Here is a 20,698-nt window from a genome sequence, read left to right on the forward strand (position 1 = left end):
AGGGAACGTCAAACAATTTGCATGCATGCATTGTATGCCAGAAGCTTCAAAACAATGTGGTGGCTTCCATATTTTTTCTGGTCGGAAATAACATTTTTATGAGTGGTTATTCTATTGTTTTCAGCTCAGTGGTCTGGTTAAACAATTTTGATAATGGCTGGTTAAACAGTTTTAATAATAATAATCTTAAGAATTATTAGCTGTATATTTCCATTCTATAAAAATATGAGTCCTTTCTTTCGTTCGATAATAAGTCCATCAGTAACCAGTTGAGAGAAAGAGTTAAAACTTGTTATATTAATCCATAAACATTCGGATAATTAATACATCTTTACCTGGACTGGGTCAGTCATTCTATTCAGCGGAAACAAAAATAGCCGACGCATTTCTTTGGCAACAATAAATCTTCGAATAATTAATACCACCTTTTCCTGAATACACTTCCGGAAGTATTCCGTAAGAAAATCCTTGGAAAGTCATTTGACGTGGGAAAATCACTGAAAAATGATTTAGCGCGAAGAATCCCTGAGAGATTAACGCAGGCTTCTTTAATTTGCGAATCTTGATCCGGAAAAATCCTTCGGGGATTCAAGCAGATCTCATTTGCGGGTAAAAAAAAAAAAAAAACAAGGAAGTATTACGCAATTCTCGATTAGTGGAAGGGCGCGCGTCTTAGCAGTAAAAAAATATAAAAAATAATTCAAAACACGTTTATTAAAATGGACTAAAAAGTGAAAAATAAATTTTTTGAGATAAACCAGGATTTTCTTACAATTAATCATGTCTATTATATTTCTTGTAGCATTTCCTTCCTTTTATTTTTGTAGACATGATTAATTGTAAGAAACTCCTGGTGTGTCTCAAAAATGTATTTTTTTTAACATTTTAATGAAATTGATATTCTGTCGAACCAAATAAGGTTTGAAAAATCCAATTTATGATTGAGTTATTTGATATTCTGAGTCAAAGAAGGTTTGAAAAGTCCGAAGAGTTTTGTACAATTCCTGAGATACTGGGAGAGGTCACTGCAGGGTCACTAGAGGTCACTGCTGACCTACTAATCATGTAAGGTTGCATTGGAAGTGGGACTGAGTAATCATGCAAAAAACTGAGTTACAAGATTTGACCAAGACAAAATAACAAACAAACCGACAAAAAAGCAAGCTAAATAAGTGCGTATAAAAACTCAAGATGGTAAATAGATATAAAAGATGAAGATCTAATGGGGTGTCACTTGTGCTGTCTATTTCAGGATCCTGTGGTGTCACTGTTTCTGATTGGTTCTGCAGAATTTCTCTTCCATCACAGTGATAAACCAGATGCTGCCAATCTCGTTAATATGTTTATCTATTCGTCATTCAAGACAATAATAATATTTCGGATATCTAGTTATGGCGCAGTTTCGCTGGCAAAGCGGAATTCTAGATAAGACATAATTAACCTATTATTAAAAGGCATATTCGTCACGAGAATATCTTAGATAACAACTGGCAAAGGTAACCATCGTTTTATTGTGTTGATTTAACAACTTGTCTTGCTCTCCCACTCTGGGGAAAAGTGGTAAAGAAACTTTCTTTAAGCGTAATCAGAGGTAGCAGTCTCCGGTGGAAAGACGACAAATACACGCGACTTCAGTTTTGTTGGTGACATTCGCTGAATTGTGTACACGTCTCAGCGTCTAAATCACTCGCGTATCCGGTCGGATAGAAACTACACCAGTAGTTACCAGCGGTCAGACTTACAAGACAACAAGCAGCAGACTTTCGCGTAATTAGGTATGAGCTTTTAAGATGTTGTTACGACAGCTGATTTGAATCGTGTTTTTACTATAACCGCTCTGGGGCAGCATCTTATAGTGATGAAACTCAAAGAGATAATTCGTTTCATGACGCAAGTAACCAATTCGAAAAGCGCTGCTTGGAGTAGATTATAAAGGAGAGCTGAGGCTGTCGAATTTACTACTACTCTGATGAAACTTATGAGAGCAGGCTTGGGTAAGTTTTACAACAAATATGTTTCACCTGAAGATAAATTACGCACAACATAATGCAAGATTCGCTGTTTGGCATAATCCTTTGTAATACCCCGCAAAAATTTCAAAGCAAAATCGTTGTTATCCACGTCGAACATACATTTGTTCTCTCTCTCTCTCTCTCTCTCTCTCTCTCTCTCTCTCTCTCTCTCGTTTATTAAGCTTGGTAAACACTTAATCCGCTATTACACATCCGAATGGTTATAACAAAATCTTCCTTAATGAAGTATTAGCATTTTAACTCATCATTGCTGGGAGTCTGAGATATCTCATGATGAAAAACTTTGAATCCACTTGGCATTAACTCTCTTGCTGCAGCAGATATATTAAGATTTACAATATTATTACAAGTGAGAACCATTTGTATTTTTTCTCAAATCAAACGTGAAAATTCTTCGCTTAAACATTGATAGTGGCGAAAACGAAGTATTATACTTATATCAGAAATAGTCTTAATATCTGAGGTCTAAACCCCTTCGTAGATGACACGAAAGCTCTTCATTATCGAGCCTCGTCTGTAGAAACTTCCCTTCAGTCTAAAACCAATAATAGATAACAAACATATTCAAACAAGCTCACAGAAATGTTAGTATGAAAACAGCCAGAATGTGGAAAAGGAAACTGAGATAAAAGAATGGGCCAACCGAAGAGAGATAACTAAGAAAAATAAATAAGCTGAACAACAGAGATAAATAAGATAAATAACAAAGATAGATCAGATAAATAACAAATATAAATAAACAGATACTAAGTAAACTGAGAAATGAGACTCCCGCAGAGCTGGAGTCACGCACCAGTAAATAAGGGAAAGTTCGCATTCACGTCAGATGACAGAGTGACAGAGAAACCTGCAAGGGAAGACAGAAATGCCTGATCACGGGTGCACAGACAGAAACGGAAGGTTTTCACAGGCAAGTCTGTGAGCCTTAGTACGAGCGTTTCACAGCTTCACTGAAGTATATTGCACGGGAAGGTACGATGATGCTCATCCTGACTACCAAGATATTTGTACATTTTTATCTTCAAGGGGTTTCCAGAGTGCTTTCTCTTTTATGATGACTTCTAACTAGTGATATTCAAAAGTTTTAAGGAGATTAGTTGTTGTGAAAAGACCCTTTAATGACCAGACATTAGATAGCTTGCAGGCTTTTCTAATGGTTATATCACATATTAAACTTACCTGCAGTTGTATGTGTATACCAGTCCGTTTTGTATATGAATGAAAAAGGGGATGTTATAGATTCTGATTATTAATCAGCACGATTCCAATGATGATATTTCAACTTTTAAATCACAACAAACCTAATATAAGCAGTTAATATGCATACATACATAATAAATAGTTTTACAGTGCAATTCGCCCTCGTTAAGATTGTGCCAATTTTGGCCTTCATTAGCCCGTTGTCTGACATTGGTAGGTCGCTTTCAACTTATTCAACTCTTTGGAGACTCCTGTCAAACTGGTCTTTTATTTTTTAACGTACCAAGCTTTCCGAAACTTCGGAAGTCTAAACTATTTTTTTATTTTATGACTATATTTTTGTGATAAAACGCTCATACTGACTGCCCACGTTGTTGCCGGAGACAGCAATGTATTTTAGATTATTGAAGATTTCAATTTCAGGAAAAGGGGGACTGTGCATTAGGAAAATAGAATAGGCTCTTCGAGGAATTTTGGGGAAAAGGCTATTTCAGAAAAAAGAAGCTTATTCTAGGATGAAGGATATTTGTGGAGAAAGGTGAAGGTGTTATAAAAAATGAAAATAAAAAATTTTTTATTCATATATCATACAAAACGAATATTGCACAAGAGGTCTATTTTTAAATCTGAAGCACGGAGGAGCCAAAGGTGACTTTAAACAAGATTTAATCATGGTATTAAACTTATCATCAGGGTTAACTGGCATTGAGTATTTTCTTTCCCTGTTCATCTCCATGAAAATACTTTTGTAATAAATGTTCGCAGTGGCAAAGGTCTCCCGATCATTGTAGTTAAACAGCACTGGGTGGGGCAAAAATCGGGTGGGTGACCACCTTAGACATCAAACATCTTCCAAAACTTAATGTTTAGACATTGCAGAATTCTGGTGACTGAATTATCAGTCGAGTTTTTTTAAAGTGAGGCCTTACTCTATATATGAAATATTACGCTGGTTTTATTAAGAAATGGTGGCGTTCGATTCAAGTTGAATACAAGACTTGTAAATGCCAAAATTATTCTGTAATACATCTGTCTCGATGGCTAAACGAATTGCCTCATGTTGGGGTTGCATGGAAGTCCTCGGCACATTATTCAGCGACAAGAATCCTTGGAAAATAAATGTCGCTCTAAAATCCTTGAGAATAAAGGCACTCTTGAGCCAGAAAAATCTTTTGAAGTCATGCGGAACTTCCATTGCCAAAGAAAAAACACTAGAAATGTTGAAGTAGTCTCAGTTCCTGATAAGACTGGCGATTGATAAACATTTCTGTACCTACAGTTTCTTTGCATAAAATCGTCGTAATACAAGATATGTATCGTCGTCTGACTTTGCACGGCCAACTTTTTTATCCTTAGTGAAAGACTGTTAAGATAAAAGTAATATTTCACAGCCGAAACGATGTATTGAAAAAGGATTTCTTTCTTTACGTGTGTAATAACGAATAATCACGTAAAAAGAATAGGTTGTGTGTGTGTGTGTGTGTGAGTGTGACAGACAGACTGATAGAGAGAGACAGGCTGATAGACAGACAGACAGACAGAGAGGTTATATCTCTACATCAACAATTCTCTGTGGCTAGAGTGTGAGACAGAGAGAGATAGAGTGAGACTGTGTGTGTGTATGGGGGAGACAGAGACAGAGAGGTTATTTCTCTACATCAAAAATTCTCAGTGACTAGAGAGAGAGAGAGAGACTCCCTTTACTGTTGTTTTCCACGATGACCAAAATTGTCTATTAAACTTCCGATATCTTTGATTAGTAGTCACTAGAAATAAAAAAAAAACTCTAATGTAATAATCGTAATGTTCATCCATAATTATTGTAAGTTATTTTCAAAATGAGCAGATTTTCCCGAGTCAGGTTTGCCAACTTATGAAAGTTGTTCAGAATTCTCTTCGAAGTAAAACTATCCATAAAAGTATTATTTACTCGATTGTATAAGATTTTTCTTTAGGTGTGAGATACAGTTTCGTTTCATACTGTCATTATCAGCATACGTAGGAGTTTTCAGTGAACTACATCCCTGAACATGGGTGGGTCCCCTGATTCTTGTTCCGCACTGGAACAGCCATTTTTATGTATTACCAACACTCGCCCCGGGAATTTCTTAGACAAACTCTTAATTCTAATGAAAATATATCGTCTTTCATTCTCATTACAAGAAATAAATCTTTTCCCATTAATGATAAAGCGTAAACCTAGATATTGTAATTTTTGGTATTATTTACATAGCAAAACCACTATAAGTTTTGCGTAAAAGATACCACCTTGAATGAGTTGCTAGTTATTGTTTTGTCTCGTGATATTGCTTCTTAGTTTTGAGGTTCGCCGCTAGATGACCTCACGGTCACTTCACTCGCAACCAATCCTGTACTAGAAAAGTGCTCCAGCATCTCTTCATATTTAATCGCTGTTATGGTATAATACACAATGCCATTTTTCTTCAAATATTTCGGAGATTGACACTTACGCTGTTGGTGCTCTAAAGCTCTTATGAATTCAGATATGTTTTAAATTAACGAAATAATTTAATGAAATTACTCTTCTACCCAGGAAAAAAGGACTGCTATCTCTTCCAGAATTCAGGTTTGCCTTTTAATTTTTTTTCATATGAAGGCTGATTTTTTTTTGAGGGGGTGGCGGCTGACTAAGTATTAGGTAGACATGCCCAATTCAGGTAAGCTTTATACCAGACATTCCCGTTGATAAGCCACAGCAGGTATTAAGTGGACCATGGAAACTTCCCAGTCCTATATGTTATACCTGTTTATTTGTTAATTATTTATTTATGCTTTTTTATTCCATATCACAAATTTAACGTAATATAGCCCTTAAGCAAATATTGTAAAAATAAAAAATCAATAACATACTATAAGAAACTGGTCCTTTCAGAGGTATCTGTGGTGTGAAAATATTTGCTGTCAAATATTTTCTCACGGAAATTTTTTCATTACTGTTTTTTTTTTGTTAGGTAATTTTGTGGGAAAAATATGTGGGCTTTCTAGCCACACTTTTGCGGAAGCAGTTAAGCAATTTTGGAAAATGAAGAACGGATTTCCAGGAAGGAAGAGGAAATACTGCGCATTGAGAAGACCCAGGATGTTTTCTAAGGAATTTTGGAGAGGCCACTTCATGGAAATGAATGTTATTAGAGAATAATGAATGGTATTCTATTAGTATGATGGACGGCATTTGATGAAAATGAAGGTTATTCACGGAGGGTGAAGTTACTTGAAGAGAACAGTAAAGGTATTACAGAAAAAAAATCGGCATTTTACGATTATGGAGTAAAAGCTAGTATTGGATAAATCGCAAAAATGTCAAAGATAACCTTAAATATCTCTTCTTACGTCAGAGAAATTCCTATTGTGAAATAACAGGGCGTCTGATCATAACTTGGATGGGTGCCCACCAATCACTACCAGAGGCAGCGGGGACTTACACATGAGGCTTTCAACCTCATTCCAAAAACTGCGAACTTTCAGCCTCATTCAAAATGAAAATGAATGCCTACAAATTGCGACAGACCTTGAGTGTTTGGATTACGCAACAAAGGTCACAATAAGACCACGTGAAATGAACATATAACCTGTTATGACGGTAGAGATGTGCGAGAAGAACAATGACAAGTTTCGCCTTCAAACCGAGAATTTCACCATTCAACTTTTGCTCAATGAAAACTGATGCAAATCACCGACTTCGCGGAATCAGATTCTGTAAGATGGCACGTTGGTTTCGTTAGAATTGTTAAGACTCCATTCAGTTCCAGCCAAATCCCACAAGATTTGCGAGACACCGTAAGAGTTTTGCGAAGCATTTCCAGAAGCAACGCTCTTTCATCACTGAAGATTTCAAGCAGATTTGCCTAACGAACAATAGAGACCATTTTCTAACATCATTTTGTGTAACAGAGAACTTTGCACTAGCATCGAGAATATCTGGTTTATGAAACGATTGAAGAATTGTATGAAATGGATGTCAGTAATTGAAACGTGCAGGAAATTAATAACTAGCTATATATTACAGTATGCAGTGATGTTTTACGTAACGCGTTTTTTTTATTGTTTAATACTGTGTTCACATTAACTCAGATCAAGTATTAGTTTTCTACCAGCCAAGAAAAAACCTAATGGAATATCCGCTTAAAAACATATACACACGTTTAGATTTACTGAATATTTTGTTATAAGGATGACCAAGCTGGGACCTATCATATTGCAACAACTAAGAGCAAAATGATACTTAAGATGTTAAATCAGAAATTCATTAAACTATAAACACTTGTTGCAAATGAGGCCTACCCAGATGGAATTATCTGGTAAATTAGAACTTTAATCATTTTCATACATAGTAAACATAATTCGAATGCATGCTTGACTTTTCTTATTATACATTGCCAGAACTGCCTCAGATAGATAGAAGGATATAAATTTCATCAACTGATACTTTTGCAAAAACAAATGAGACATTTCACTAATATAGGTCAAAGAATGTCATATTTTTTTCTCAGTAAATCAATAGCGTTAGGATATTTTCCGCTCAACAGTAGGACTCTGAAGGAGTCGCAGTTTTAGGTTTTGGGATACTTGGATATCCGCTACATATATTTTCTGAATGGCGTCACAGTAGCCGTCCCTTCAAGTTAAATTTCTCCGTAGGGGGTTAGTCCCGTCAGTGCACCCCATGCGGTGCACTGTAGGCATTACTTAACGGTCTTTGCAGCGTCCCTTCGCCCCCCCCCCACTCCTTTCATTCCTTTTATTGCACCTCCTTTCATATTCTTTTTCTTCCATCTTACTTTCCACCCTCTCCTAACAATTGATTCATAGTGCAACTGCGAGCTTTTCCTCTTGTTACACCTTTCAAACTTTTACTGTCAATCTCAGTTTCAACGCTGAATGACTTCATTGGTCCCGGTGCTTGGCCTTTGGCCTAAATTTCATATTCATTTCAGTTCAATTCAAGTTAAATTGTCCAGTATTTATATGCTACAGGTATATGCAGCTTGGGTTAACTGCAGCCTTGAGGGTAATGAGGAATCTTACTCCGCTAATATATATATATATATATATATATATATATATATATATATATATATATATATATATATATATATATATATAAATGTAACCGAGATTAAGCAGGCTTACATTATCAGGAATTCTTAGCTCTACTGGAGTTACAAAATTTTCTGAAAATCAGAATACGACAAAGGTCGTTTTTTATCTAGCATTGCACTAATTAAAGCCTATTTTCAAATAAATACAATTTAAGCAGTAAAATTGTAAAATTAATTACTTTAATTAAATCCATTTGAATTTATTACTATGGTGTCTCCGTTTGAAATTATAACTCAATTATCATCACTTGCTGGCGTGGAATCACTGCCATAAAGCTTTGACGTATGAAATATTTGAAACAGATTATTTATTCTGGGGCAATCTGACTAGATCAAAAGTCGAAAAAATTACAGATGAATGATGGGAGGAACTTAATATTCTAATTGACTCAGCCATCTTTATCCTTGACTGGGATGCCATTTATTTTCAGCGTTAAAATTCTATTTTTCTTCCGTCTTACCTTCTGATTTTGGCTGACTGAATTCATTCCAAATTATGTGACAACGAAAGGTTTTTTTTTTTTTTTTTTTTTTTTTTTTTTTTTTTTTCAAGAAAACCTTGGCCCATTATCACGATTGAATGAGAGACATTTTGCTCACTAGGAAAAAACGCAATGTCTGCGATTCATTAATTGGGAGAAAGTAGGTTTGTTAAGGATGTTAAAAATATCTATTGATTCGACTGCGGCCTTTATAAATCTTTTTCCTTTTTAGATTATATTTATGGTAACTGTCCTTAAAAGACCGGAAAGAATTTTCTGATTGAACGTGAGCAAGAAATGTATAATTAAAGATTTGCAATATGACAAGATTGTCGCAAGTTTTCATTGTGTATTTGCTGACGGTACACCGTTTACGGTAAACCTTGAACCGCCATAATACGCAAAGCTAAAATTCTCCAAGTAACAGCTGAGATCATTTCCGCTTGGCCTTCAAAAACGTCACATTTCCCGTTTTCTTTGTTAAATGATTTCGTGTATTTCCTTTACGTTACGATTTCAACTTTTGTAATATAAACTAACGTGAAAATTATATGTAATATACTGGAGGCGGTGATGATGATGATGATAATGATGATGATGACAAAGTAAATTAGCAGACCAGAAAATAAGTGCTCAATAAACGTTTGCAATAGTTTATGCTCAAATCTTGACGTTGATCCACAGTCAGAATAATCCACTACAATAACGCTGTTAGAGAGACGATTAATATCGCCACATCCGAAATCGTGCATCACAAGGTATATTTTTGATCATGGTAGAAATCAAGGGTTAAATTTAGGTAACTCCATCATCAAATAAGAAAAAATATTTGCTTGGGTAGCCGGTAATCTGTTTCCTTTCTTTGTAGTAGATCCCGTCTTGTGTTTATCCACAAGTTTTTCATGATTTCCCAGAATATCTATTTAGATTTTTAAACTTACTGGCTGGTAAGAAACGTTTATTTAGACTCCATCCACCCATAAATTTGCCCCTCCATCCATCCTACATGAAATTGTACTGTACCATACATGCACACCCTTGTAAGTTAGTTTACCATGATGAGATCTTTGCATGTTCACGTGTCAAATATGCTTAGGAAACTACTGAACTGTTTCCCTTTCATCATTTTGATCTCGAATTTAATTTTTCTTTTGAAAACATTATCATTGTTGAACTCAGGATAAGTCGGCGTATCTATCATAGATTTGCAATGAAAAGGCTGAAGACTTTTCAATCTTCTGTAAAAATGGAAAATGACGCAGTTGATTTTTTTCAGCGAAAATATTCGGTTCTGCTCTCCGTGTGCGGACTTCTGATTTCAAGTTTCTAGTTCAGTAACTCTACATAAAAATAACAAGCCCTCCGTCATTTCCGACAGAAATTTAAGGAGAAATAAATATACTGAATTGTTAAAGGTTTTTTTTAATTTACTTTACAAAAAATATGATATTATTACAAGTATGTTTTTCATTTATATAACGTAATCGGTTCATTTACTTCCTCTTCCCTTGATTTTCACGCTGCCACAAGATGCCACTGTTATATCTTGTCACGTGACATCTAGTAGTAAAAGTTAACTCTTTGAGATTCCATGTCTGTCAGCCAATCAAGAAACAATTCCATCCATCCTCTTAGGGAAAATTGACACGGAAGACTGTGATTGGTCGAAAGTATCTGCTAAGATTTAAAAACGAAAGTTACTAGAGGGCAGAGTTTTAGGGGCTCGGTCATTTCATCAATGGAGTTCTAAGAAGTGTCAAACAAAAGTGTCCAAGGTATGTTTTTATGAAGGTATGGTCTTTCATTACTAGTTTGCAAAGTGTGGTATTTTCTTTGCTTTAAGTGCTATAGTCTTAAAAAATGATGACGCAGGTTGTTTTTCGAAGCTTTAGGTCCAGTGTAAGTGTAAAATTGGATCAAATTTGCATAAAATTGGCAGTGTTTATTTAAGGTATATTTCTTGAGTATGTTTCAACGAATCCAGCAAATCTGTTTTCTACCAACTAATCTCGGTAACTGTTATCCTTATGAGCTATTTGCGGGTACTTTTATATTTAACGTTGCTAATGTGCTGATTTTTACTTAACTGTTGACAATAAAGGTGGTCATTGTTGGTTATTACTAAACACGAGCCGTGAAATTGTGCTAATTTAAGCCATGAAATAATAATGGAAGAAACTTAAAGTATAAAGTATGTTCGTAAAACAGCAGTATATCTGCTTTACAAGTAAAGCGATTGTGAGGTTTTTCACTTTAAAAATCTTTCTCGAGTGATAACGCTAATTAGGATGTCTTAACTTGGGTGAAAGGACAATGCGCTACTTTTATTCGCCAGGTGTGGTGGTTAAGTGTGCACTGCGGCTGAACTGAGGATGCTAGATGTTTCAGCGAACAGGTATTAGGTGCTGATACACAATATTTCATGTACTGGCCAGAAGTTACTTAACGGTTTAGGAGTTTAGTTTTAAATTTACTGTTTTGAACATAAATTATAATGGTATTTTGGATTAGGGGTTTCTGATGATGTAATTTTATACTAGTTTCAAAGGTTTAGTTGAAATTAACTATTAGACCTCAGTGACCTATTAAGACTTGGGGATACGGTTAAATTAGTACTTAATTTCTTTACTGGACCTCAGTGACCCATTAAGACTTGGTGATATGGTTAAAATCAGTACTAAATATCTTGACTGGACTTCAGTGACCAATTAAGACTTAGTGATACGGTTAAATTAGAACTTAATTTCTTTACTGGGCCTCAGTGACCAATTGAGACTTGGTGATGCGGTTAAAATTAGAACTTAATTTATTTACTGGACCTTAGTGACCTGATGACTTGGTGATATGGTTAAAATTAGAACTTAATTTCTTTACTGGGCCTCAGTGACCAGTTGATGAGACTTGATATGGTTAAAATTAGAACTTAATTTCTTTACTAGGCCTCAGTGACCAATTGAGACTTGATATGGTTAAAATTAGAACTTAATTTCTTTACTAGGCCTCAGTAACCAATTAAGACTTGGTATGGTTAAAATTAGAACTTAATTTCTTTACTGGGGTGATATGGTTAAAATTAGAACTTGATTTATTTACTGGACCTCAGTGACCAATTAGGACTTGATATCGTTAAATTAGAATTTACTGGACCTCAGTGACCAATTAAGACTTGGTGATAGTTAAATTACTAAATTTCTTTAATAGACCTCAGTGACCAATTTAGCATAAATACAACTCATTACTAATGCATCTAGGTCTTGTCAGGAATGTACTGCACACATCAGACGTATGAATTTAAAGTTTACGTTCAACTCTCGATTAGGGTGGTGCTCCTAAAGAAATTAGCCTTTGTAAAAGGTAACTTCATGCCTATAATTGGAGTCCGTCTCCATCGTCGTTTTGTTTTTTTTTTCAGTGAAATCTAATTACATTAAATAGCTTTGTTAATCGACGGTGCAATAATTTTCATTGTTCTGGATTAGTCATCCGATGTTAGCGGGACCCCGAATTCAGGGACGAATTTCGGGATGAAATGAAGACTGCCTTCATGGCAGGATTAATGGATTAGGAGTAACAGCAGTCCAATGTCCGTGTCATGTGGGGTAATTTTCGACTCCTGCCGTTAATATCCTGTCATATTAGGTTTAGGTAGGTTAGACTGGGCAAAAAAGTTTTGCCAGTTTAAGCTAATTTGTCTGTTTAGATAACTGAATGAATACTTTGGTAAAACTGTCAACTAGAATCCTTTAGTGGCTAGTTTGAATATACTGCAGATAGTTTTTCACTGGTTTTCATAACGATTTACATAGTTGAGTCAAGCTGAAAATACTGTTTCTTATGGTTCAAAAGCTGAAACTGTAATAGCCAAAAACGAAGGTGTAACTTCTGGAGCTTTTAAATTACTTTTGCGTTTGAGTCAAGACACTTGTAAAACGAAATTCTGAATTCACCATTTGTTATACCTTGCCGTAAGTAATGAGTATCTTCCGTAGTAAGTAAAGTATTACATTCGACATTCGTTATTTCTAAAAATGAATGGGAGGACTTTCCGAATTAGATCAGTTATCCAGGAAAGTTTTGTAATCTAATCTTGCTTGCTTTTAGCCTGCATAATTATGGGAGAACTTAAGTAATCTGAGAACCTCGGCCTGTTACCAAGCGTGAGACAGTATGTACGGTATTGCAATGTGCATTTTGATATAGATGTTGAATAAATTCAAAAAGGATTTAACTGTAATATTAGATCAGGGACTAATTTAATCGGCTGTATGCCTATGACATCGACGCTTTCAAACGTTCATGATTTGATTTTAATGACCAAAGGTTTTTTCGTTTTAATGAAAAGGGGTCTAAACTTTGTTCCGTTAGTGAACGTAAGATTTTTGTACAATGCTCTTCAATATCGTATTACGTACAAAGCGCGGATTCATAGTGGGGTCTTCAGTATGGGTTTTAATGTAGGTAACCATGAAACCTAAATTCAGTAAAATAAAAAAAAATGTTAGTCGTATTTTCATCATCCTTTAGTTACTGATACTAGTTTGTAAAGCAAAATGGAGGTAATTGACTGTAATTTCAGAATTTTAAGAGAAAAGTTTTGAGGTAATTTTCAGGCCACAAGCATATGCACAGTGAATTTATTCCGTAAATCGACAAATTTAATACATATAAGTTAACTCTGTACTTACCTATGGCATAAGGTCGTACTCAAGCTTAACGGTTGCTTGAGTTTAAAGTTGTTGCTGTATCAAAAGTTAAAATAACTTTAATGTAGTTGCTACTTCAGAATACGCATTAATCTAAAAATGTTGATTGAATTTATGCATTAATCAGGACATTTACACGATGTAAATTTGTCATTGCTGTATTAAAGTAATATTTTTAAATTGTTGAAACATGATGCGAAATCTCAGCAAACCCAAAGTAAAGAGGTCGCATCTCAAATTTCGTCTTCCTCTAGATGTACAACTTTTTAGCATTTTACTGGACCCCATTCCCACTTCCTTTCTGCCATCTTGCTGTCCATTCCTCAACTATTATAAAATAAGGGAGTTTTTTCCCAGTTTGACCTCTGGATCCTTTATGAAAATTTCATTTCCTGGATCTTCCCGCTAACTTTTCACTCGGAAGTGGCTGAATGGCTGGCAGTTGTGCCCCAGTGCTTGGCTTTATTGCCTAGATTTCGATTCATTAATATATTCAAACTGGAAAGCAGTCATCATAGAAACTTGTTAGGTAGTAACAGCTTTATAATTATAAAGTGGCCTTAGGTATTTTAAGTTGTCTGCTTTGCTTGTAATGTGTGACAGCTCTTAAGACCAGAAACGTTTAGTTGTGAATTTTGTAATGCTGTGTGTATTGACCACTGTTACTATTTGCCCGGTGTTGAATATTTCTTTTTTTCAGGTATTTGCGTTGCTATCAGGACACGAGTCTTTCTTGATCAGGGAATATTTGAATGCCTTATTCCAGCATCCAACAGTTCTTGCAATAGAATCATACGGCCATAGGTGAGTTACAGTGAGTTTTGGGACTTAGAAGAAAAAATTAGTGTTGGTGCGTGATATAGGGATTTATGTCCGATGTTTAGCGTTCTCGGTATGAGTATGAAGCTACGTATGTGAACAGTTTTGACAACCTTTCTTGAAACGATGTATTTCTGAATATGGGTCCTGCTCCTCATGCCTCCTTCAGTTCCATGCCGTGGGCACACTGAGTTGATGCAAAGCTTCGGTACCTACGGAAAGTTTCCTCATTGATAATCGGCCTTGATAGCACAACCTTTTTACTGTATATGATTTCGAAGTTACTTGGGGTTTGCAGTTTATTCACCTTCGTTTGTTCATCCCCTGAAGGCTTTTGCTCATTGAACGTACTGCTTTCTTTTCCTCTTCCTTCAATTCCCAGCTCATATTATTTTTCCTTTTAAAGTTAAGTTCTAGCGTATTACTGTTGAAAGGTTTCTTTATATGGCCGTCCAGCCTTTTCCTGTTGCCTGTTATGACAATGCTGGAAGGTTAACTGGCTATATACCTATCAACTATTAGCCCCCAATATGGCATGCTTGTTGGCTGTTCCACAATTAGGATAACGATTGCATTATACCCTTCACATTTCTTAATTTCATTTTCTTACTGAGGTTTCTAAAGTGACACAGATAATTTCCTTAATTCAAAATTTCATGTCATAGAATCCAATTCTTAACTATTTTACGGTCACCATCAGTACCATCCCTCACCGCCCCCCGCCCCCCCCCCACCCTCCTCCCCACTTAAATTGCTTATAAAAAAAAATAAACGAAATGAGCTCTCTGGTGGGGCTGTTTGGGTCCTCTCCAAGTGTTTACCGGTCGCTCGTTTCTCTATTTCCTGTGACCAATACCCTCTGTTTCCTTCAGGCTGTTAGGAAACTTCTGCTTATATTAATGCTACTGTGGCTTGCTAACCTTGTCAGTGATTGAGCATAGTTTTGGTCCAAATATTGTACCTTACCTGAATTTTCCTTGTATCTAAATTTATTTCCGTACTGGAGTAGCTAAAATACTCTTCCTTTCCTATTTCATAAATTCCTTCCACCCCACTATCTTCTCCGGCTCTTTAGTATAGTCTGCTAGGCTGTTTCTCAACACACTTAAGAGCATCTGCAAAAATATGTAATTGTTGCATTAAAAATATCAAATGATCTGACGAGGATTTCTGCATGCGGTTACCGATTACATGTGCAACTGTTGTTTCAAAGTAGTTCTGAGCGTACCGTCATGAGAACGTTCGATTTAAGCAAGATTAGGAATTTAGGACTAAAGGGGTGTGAAATACTCGCATTAAAATTTGTTAAAGGAACTTACGTGGATGTTGCAACGGTAACGAGAGCTTTCAGTGATTTTAGATTTCTGCAAGCTGCAGCCAGACTCTAAAAATAACCTTTTAGAGAAGGTTTAACCGCATGACCTTCTCAAATTAACATCGAGTTCTCAGTACTACTGAGCTTCTAAATGGGTCTCAAATATCCAACATTCATGACTGCCGCAGCTATATATATAAACCGTGACAAGTAATGAACGCTAGGATTAAGAGCCTTTTGGAAGCTTAAAAAAATAAGTCGGTAGCATCAAAATCCTCTAAGGTTAAATCCGACCGATTATGAAATGTTGTAATACTATTTCACATTAATTTCTTGTTGAATAGATGAAGGCTAATACTGTAAATCTATTTCAGTATTTGCGTCTCTTGAATATATTAGTAACTGTTAGAAATAGATAATCAATGTTAATTCTGAACTAATCTTACTGACAATAGATGAAGGTAAATAATTTAGTTTCTGTATAGAATCGAATCTTTTAATGTAATCAAGTGCCAGTAAGAACTAATCTGAAATTCTCATTTTTAAACCATTTTTTTTGCTTTGATAAAATTTCAGTGCAAAAATTAAACCTGTAAAAAGCTGGCTTGAGCATTTTTGAACTAAACGCAGCGTAATTATTTGAACTTGTTTGTGATCTTTTTTATCCTGCTCTTATGGGCTTTGCATAACGGCCTTGTACAGACAGGACAATAGGATTAGCGTTAGTGGAATTTAAGCAGATTACTGGCTGCATTGCGACACGGGATATTTTGCTTGCTAAGTCTGGAAATGCTATTATCATAAACGTGAATATTCAAAGGCGTTGTAAAGTATGGTGTTAGTTACAGTAACTGGGGCTAATGCTGGAGAAAAGGCGGGGTTTGATAAAACTATGAACATTCTTTGTCCGAGGACTTTGTACTTTATGCTGCTCTAATGATTTAGTATTTTACGCTCTAATGATCTAGTATTTTACGTACGTATAATGTGCCCTCTTTTAACGTGATGCATTTGCACGGTTATGAATGCATTGAAATACATGCAAGGTGTTAATACGTAATCATTCTCCCGCCTTTGGCCTTTGCAACCCTCTCTCTCTCTCTCTCTCTCTCTCTCTCTCGTATAAAAGGTTTACAGTTTTATAAAGATGTTTAACTTGGGGAAGTAAAACTTGAGCATTTTTAAACTTACGAGGTAAGAGTGCGGAACTCGTCAAAAAAATCTATTCTAAATGTTTTGTTTCAAGGAGTGGCGTCATGTCGTCAGAAAATGTAGCTGTAGAGGGTGTTAATAATTTTTGCATGGGGGTAATTTACAAAGCTAACTGGTACGCGGACAGGATCCCTAATGCACTTTTGCCGAGGGACAGGAAGCCGAACCCATGATGCCGAAAGTACATAAAACTGAATGGACTAGAAGTCGAAATCCATAACGTCGAACGGACATGTATTTTAAAGTTTTTTTTTTTTATGCCGAACGGACATTAAGATGAAAGTTCTTTGCTGGATTTAGAATGTGAAAACGTAAAAATAGTTATCAGAAGTTTATTTAAAAAATGTACATAAAAAATACTTTTTAATATATTTGCTGGATTTACAATGTGTACACTATTTGTAATGGTTATTAATTTATTTAAAAAGTGAGTGTGAGCTAAAGCTCGCAGAAACATTATTCCCCCTTTATTATAAGAATAGCAAATAGTTAATCTATTAATAGTATCGTGTTTCTTGTTAGGCTGTGATATGTCACTCCCTATACAGTAGATGGCTGCTTCATCAAAATACCATTGGATGTTGCCTGCTCATTTCTAATAAATTTTGGTAGCTTAGTGATTGTAGGAAGTTAAATTTTCTTTTTAAAAGCCTGTAGGATGGGTTACATTGTCTTTTTAAAAGTATGATGCCAACCTTTGAGAGAATTGTTAGTTCTCGGCAAATTATCATTAACTCGACTGTGGACAGACCATAAATCATCAAAACTTGGTCGTCTTCGCCGCCCTCACTAGGTTATTACCAACCACGTACTTTCAAAATATACTAGAAAATCACTTGTCATCAGTTTCGCCAGTTATGGAATTCATTAATTGGTCAAATAACTCATGCACATCCGGGGTTGGGACAAAAGTACTTGTAACTGCTTAATTAAAAGGGCATTATTGCCGGGTTCAACATACCATTGTTGCAGTCCAAGAATAGATATTTCGCCGTCAACACTAGCCAAAATTTAGTTTTATGGTATTGTTGCTCGTTTGAAGTCTACTGAATCTGGATCCTGAACGCCTTTGTTTTTCAAAAATTTAATTTCGTCATTCGTTTTCTCTTGGTTACTTGCAATGCAATACACTAATGGCAAGGTTTTGCTATGAAATAATAGCATGTATAGTATACAGCTGTTTTCCTAGAGGAGCAGAGTCAAATGTGCCATTGCCAAACCATGTTTGTTTACTAGATAGTCATTTCAAATTCTTCTGTTGAAAAAAAGAATGGTGACAGCGGCAGTTTCACAGAGCCGAAAGTTTTCTCCGTGTTATGTTAGTGTTCAGTCTCGTTAACATTTGTTGTTCGCCTACCATTCGTCCAAGCGTTTCTCTTAGAGTACCAGCACTGCTTAGAGGCAATTCTTCCATGACATAGTTAAAGCACTATTTTGAGCACCATCCGGAGGATGTAAATGATTTGAGGCACCGCCTTGTTAGATATCATAGTTCTGATTCTTACACTACATTGTTTCTCACCTCCAGTATGTGGTTTCCATAACTTTTTTCTATCAAGACTAGTTGTGTATCCAATAAAAAGCTTTTTGCCACCACACGCTGTTTTATTGAATATGGGTAAAATGTTTTTCGTATATCAACATTTTTAGTTTGAGAAATGTTTTAATGAGTATGGGTAAAATGTTTTTTATCAAGACTATTTGTGTATCCAATAAAAAGCTTTTTGCCACCACACGCTGTTTTAATGAATATGGGTAAAATGTTTTTCGTATCATTTTTAGTTTGAGAAATGTTTTAATGAATATGGGTAAAATGTTTTTCGTATATAAACATTTTTAGTTTGAGAAACATCTTAGTAACTAAATGGTGAATTGGTAGTTTTTCGAGAACTATCTCGTTAAATTTTAAGTGCCAGATTGGTGAATTGGTCATTAAACTACTTATGGGTTTTTTTTTTTTTGTTCGGCTTTGTCAATTTGGCATCACGGGTTCAGTTTCCTGTCCTTCGGCAAAAGTGCATTCGGCATCCTGTCCGAGACAGGTTTTCACCTTAAAATCAATTGGCTTTAATAAGTTTGTAGTTTTAAATAATTTAGTTCATGAAATATGCCTTCTGTATGTTTTGAATTATAGGAAGATCATCTTAGGAAGAATGACTGCTTAATTCAAATAAACGTTACAGATTAAAAACCATTACTCTTTTTTTTCTCCAGGTTGAACATCAGACTGGAATGTTACTGCAGTTGCTTTGCAAGTGGCCTTAAAGAATTCAGAATTGAAGTCAGTTATCATGGGGACTGGACTGAGAATCAAACTAAAAATATCTGATACAGCTTTGTCTCAATTGAATATAGTTTCGTAAATAAATGAGGCTCTTAAGACCTTGACTATTATTTCCCATTTGAATTATCCACAAGCTGTTTAAGACGTGATAAGAGGCATTTGAAGGTTGATGCTAATAATTTACAAATTTACAAATTAAAACTTCCTACCATATTTGACCTTTTTAAGAGCCTCATAGTATGCCAGCAAATCTCCATCTTGATTGCACTTTTCTCTTGTATAAAAAGAGCTATAAATAAAATGGTTATAAGTTAATTTTTCAGTGAAAATCTTGAATTGTTGCCATTTAGATCGATTAATACTTAATGTAGGCTACCAGGACCATTGGCGTACTTAGTTCTTGAACCAATTTTTACGTTAGCTTTAAAATTAAGCGAAGATTTAAAACCATCCATGAAAGGTACTGTTGATCTTAATTAGGAAATCGATATCTGATTTGCTAGATGCGATCAAAGTTTAAATTGGGCATTTTCGGAAAGTGTTGTTTTCGTTAGCTATTTTTTGAGTAAGGCTGTAGCAAGTGTAAAAGCTTTAGGAAAGCAGAATACTTTATGGAGATTCTTGCAATTTGGGCCATTAAGGTGTTCGAATGCCTCCCAAACAAGCTTACTCTTAACTCTTACAGCTGGTATACTTAACCTACTGGCCTTTACGTATTCATATAATGAATCGAAATTATTCGGTTTAAATTCCCTTAAATTTCTGAAAATTTAAGAAAACTAATCAAAGTATAAGGGTTAGGGTTAGGGGATACATAACCCTGATTGCTTTTGTCGATTTGGTAGAAAATTATCATTGGCTATACAAATACCCACCTAATCGTTGCTCCATAATTTATTCTAGGGAATTTATATCTTAAAAGTAAATTATGGCTCGATCAGCAAACATTAAAGGTGGAATATTGTAGTACAAGTGAAAAACTATATCCAACGGCAAAGTGTACTGTACTTCAAAAAAAGTTTTAATAAAGTGCAAGTCAAAACTAGACAATTGTGCTCCCAAATTCTACTTTTAACTAGGCTTATTTTGAGTATCTTCTGCTAAGCATTTCCGAAAAAGTGAAAGCTGGGTGAAAAGCTCAATATACTGTAGTCACACCATTGAAAGCTGATTAAAGAAGCAAGTCAGTGACAGCTAGTTATTAGTAGATACCTCTAATCTTGGCTAGATTATTTCAGTTCATTTTACCGAATTAGTTGGGCTAACATTTATCCTAGCGCAAATGGAAATGCATCACCACGCTTATGCTTCATAATTCTCAAAATTGCTAGCTTTGAAAACTATTGAAACACAGAGTGCTGATGGCCCCATTTGTCGTGGGAGCCAAATATGTTGGCCAGGTTGCAAAGCATTCTGGTCCCGCAGATGAAAAATTGAGTTTTTGTAGTATGTGATTCTGACGTGCCTACAAATAGCTATCATTTCGCTTGCCTAAGCCAGTCGGTTAACTTCAAGTGACTTGTCATTATT

The 20,698-nt window shown here is 35.4% G+C and overlaps 1 long non-coding RNA gene across 2 annotated transcripts; it reads left to right on the forward strand.

Annotated features, from left to right (window-relative positions):
* Nucleotides 1-10,053: 10,053 nt before the first annotated feature.
* On the forward strand, nt 10,054-19,165 carry LOC136842046 (uncharacterized). Of its 2 annotated transcripts, none has more exons than XR_010854154.1 (3): nt 10,054-10,626; nt 14,239-14,342; nt 19,099-19,165. It is a non-coding gene; the product is annotated as an uncharacterized lncRNA (long non-coding RNA). The 2 variants fall into 2 exon arrangements; XR_010854155.1 differs by having other exon boundaries at nt 10,057-10,610.
* Nucleotides 19,166-20,698: the final 1,533 nt, after the last annotated feature.

Source organism: Macrobrachium rosenbergii, chromosome 9, assembly GCF_040412425.1.
Source record: "Macrobrachium rosenbergii isolate ZJJX-2024 chromosome 9, ASM4041242v1, whole genome shotgun sequence".
Taxonomy (NCBI): domain Eukaryota; kingdom Metazoa; phylum Arthropoda; class Malacostraca; order Decapoda; family Palaemonidae; genus Macrobrachium; species Macrobrachium rosenbergii.